Source organism: Euprymna scolopes, chromosome 43 (assembly GCF_053919585.1).
Source record: "Euprymna scolopes isolate OS-2025 chromosome 43, ASM5391958v1, whole genome shotgun sequence".
NCBI lineage: Eukaryota > Metazoa > Mollusca > Cephalopoda > Sepiida > Sepiolidae > Euprymna > Euprymna scolopes.
This window is the reverse complement of record NC_136524.1, coordinates 24,347,791-24,351,968: the sequence shown is the minus strand read 5'-3', so window position 1 is coordinate 24,351,968 and position 4,178 is coordinate 24,347,791.

Here is a 4,178-nt window from a genome sequence, read left to right as displayed (position 1 = left end):
TAGCATGGGTGCCCGTCATTGCCCGGGTGTTCGGAGGTGTATGTTGAGCAAAATAAAAAAAAACAAAAAAAAAAGGTCAATTTTTTTAACTTTGACCCCTATTATGACCCCTTAACATTTATTGTTTTGGGCTCAAATAAAGTTATTAAGTTAGATCCATGTCCAAGAAACCTATATCTAAAATTTCAAGTGTTTAGACCCAAAATTGTCGGAGGAGTTTGGTAGAGTTCTCAAAGGTCAAATCGTTGAACTTTGGCCCCTTAACAGCCACATTTCTTCCCGAAAACCGATCACATAGATTTTCCCAAATCTCAGTACCCTTTTATATAAAATTTCGAGTCTGTAGACTAAAACTTGAGAGAGTTATTATCGTAGGGAAATGTACACAGACACACAGACACGTTCACTTATATATATATATATACTAGCATGGGTTCTCGGCGTTGCCCGGGTATTTAGAGATGTATGTTGAGCAAAAAAAGAAAAAAAGAAAAATGTGGTAAATTTTTTTAACTTTGACCCCTTAAAATTTATTGTTTTTGGGCTCAAATACTGTTATTAAGTTAGATCCATGTCCAAGAAACCGATAAGTAAAATTTCAAGTGTTTAGACCCAAAATTGTCGGAGGAGTTTGGTAGAGTTCTCAAAGGTCAAATCGTTGAACTTGGACCCCTTAATCACTAAATTTCTGGCCGAAAACCGATCACATAGATTTTCCCAAATCTTAGTACCCTGTATATCAAATTTCGAGTCTGCAGACTAAAAATTGACAGAGTTATTGCGTAGGGGAATGTACACACAAAGATACACAGATACACAGACAGACACTTTCACTTATATAGATATATAGATATATAAAGAGAGAAAGAGGGAGAGAGAGAGAGAGAGAGTGTGTGTGTGTGTGTGTGTGTGTGTTATAATTCTTCAAGTTCTAAATATCAAGTTTTCTCATTTAGTCATTTATTACTTTTCAAAAGATATCCATTACAATATTGTTTCATATTGCGACTAACAAGTCTGCAAAATAATGATATTATAGTTATAGTCACTTACTCATCAGATGTTTACCTGAAAAAACTCATAAAAATATTAGTTTGGACAACTTACATGGTTCATAAACTTCTTAGACATAACATTTAACATCGACAGTTGCACTTTGAACTTTACCATAAACCTAACCAGACTTTTTTCTATAATAACTATCCAATCATCCTAAATCTATGAAAAAGTCAATCATACCTAGCATTTCAAGAAGAATTTCTAAACTATCGCAAAAATGAACAACTAATTAATAAAAATAAAGTATACTATAACCAAGCATAAGTTAAATCATTATACAATGGACAACTTAATTACATTAATTACATGAATGAAGAAGAAGGTAACGACGTTAAAATAAAGAAAAAACAAATTTTATTTCAAATTTATGAGAGAGATTTTTTAATCCATTACTATTGGCATATACAAACGGAGTACGTTTCAAACAAATGATTAACCTATATATATATATAATACTAGCATTTCATCCCGGCGTTGCCCGGGTGTTTGGATGTGTATGTTGAGCAAAAATAAAATGTGGTAGTAGGAAGGCAGGCTCGAACCCGTACCGCAAAGGAGGAAATGAACTGGGTAAAATCTATGCTGTTACGACCACCGCCAAACAGAAAACGACATATTTTTAAATTAAGGCTAGACAATCTAAAGGAGAGGATAACTTTAAAATATATCGGCGAAAAAAGTGACCCCTCTGTAGAAAAGTGCCTAGTTGAAGGGGAAGATATTAATGTTTTTAGTCAATTTTCAATATTTGTCGTATGAAAGATCGAACTTTAAAACGATACTGATCTTGGTAAAATCCGTCGCCTCTATTGAAAGTTTAAGGCAGACATGCAAACAGACATACATACATACATTTATACATTGGTAACTAAAAATTTTCGGCCCAAACTGATGAAAAAGCTTGCCCTATCTCTGAATACCCTTTATGTAAAATTTCAAATATTTAGACTAGAAATTGTCTGAGTAATTTGGAAGAGACCGCAGAGGTCAATTTTTTTAAACTCTGACCCATATTATGACCCGTTAAAATTTATTGTTTTGGGCTCAAATCAAGTTATTAAGTTATATCCATGTCCAAGGAACCTATATCTAAAATTTCAAGTGCGTAGACTGAAAATTGCGGAGGAGTTTGGTAGAGTTCTTAAAGGTCAAATCGTTAAACTTTTACCCCTTAATCGCCAAATTTCTGGCCAAAAACCGATCACATCGATTTTCCCAAATCTCACTAATCTAAATTTCGAGTCTGTAGAGTAAAAATTGACAGAGTTACTGCGTAGGGAAATGTACATAGACACAAAGACACACAGATACACGGATACACAGACACTTTATGTATATATATATATATATATATATATATATATATATATATATATATATATATATATATATATATATATATATATGTCAAGATTTGTCATTTCACTGAAAGTTAGTTTTTTTATTTATTTTACTGGTACTTTTACAGTTTAGTCAAGACATTAAAAAATGTAAATATCGAATATATATATATATATATATATATATATATATATATATATATATATATACTAGCAGGACCCATTAACCGGCGTTGCCCAGTGAAAGCATGATCCCCCTTCATAAAAAAATTGTACTACGGTTGGTGGTTTGGCCACTACCGTCCCTGGCCAATTACGAACAGTGACGAAATATAAAGAAAGCAAGTATGAAAATGCACAAATACGGAGGTGGAATTAATGTAAAAATTTACCCCCCACACAGTAAAAACAACTTAAAAAAAAATTAAAACACAACGTTAACGTGTGTGCAGTCTAGCAAATGTGGAAAAAACAAAACTTTCTATAGCCAATGTAATTTACGTTCCAATTAAAGCCTAGTTAATCAGTATTTTTTATTAGGGTGGTTTTTAGGTGGGGGAGGGTCACGCACAATAAACTAAATTTAACATAAACTGAGCACCCACGTGTTGATCGCCTTCCCCCCCCCCGCAAAAAAAATTATATATATATATATATATATATACTAGCTGTACCAGGCCACGCGTTGCTGTTGCTCAGTTTGTTAAAATGGAACACATTCCTCAAGAAAAATTGCATTTTGTTTGTTTATTTACTTTTATTATTTTTGCAATTTTTTTAATCAATAAAAGTTATTTTTTCCCCCAAAAAAAGATTAATTTTTTACCATCAATTGTTAGGTGAAAGTTTTTTTTCAGGAAAACTTGCACTTTTTTTTAAAAGAAATTTGGCAGTAAACGTTTCTCTTTGAAAACGGAATTTTTATTATAAAAAGAATAGGTAAATGCTTTACATGAACACTGTAAATAGTTATGTGAATATAGAGAAAAGTTTGATTCTATTTTTCATGAGAATGTACAAATTATTTTTTTTAACAGATGTTAAGAAAATAAACAGAAAAATACTTCCATCATTAATTATGCAGAAAAATAAATAAAATGTTGATTTAGTGTTTCAATATGCTTATAAATTACGATAAAACTTGCTGAGTATGCGCTGTTTTACGGTTGTTGTAAAAATGGAACGGTAACTTAAATTTCGCTTCGTTTTAATCTTTCTTAATTTTTTAATTGTGCCTCCCCCAAACGAATATAATCAAAACAGTAACATTCAACAATTGTACTTTATGTATATAAAACACAAAATATTTAAAAAAAAAAAAAAAAAAAGTTAATAACGAAAGGGAAATAATTCCATTTTTAAACGAAAAAGTCAGTTTGGTATATCTTTTTGTTATATTTTTTACATAAGTCCAGCTTACTATTCACATTGGAAATGTCGACATTTATAGGTTGTCGGGTACGTTTACAACGAATAAACACTCCAATCTAGTAGATGCATCAGAATTTTTGTAGGAATTTTTTACACCCCTATCACGAAACTGCGAATGAAATATAAAAAACTCGTAATTTCTCATTTAAAAGTGGGTTGTTTATTTTCTTTATGGATTATACTTCCAAAATAAACTATTAAAGTTGTTTTAAAAGTAATAGAAATATTCTTTTTATTTTTTAAAAAACAGTAATGAATTTTACGAACACAATATTTTTCAATTTTTAAACTTTAAAAATCTATCAAAATTTTTCTATTGATTAGAATCAATAGATATTTACGATATTT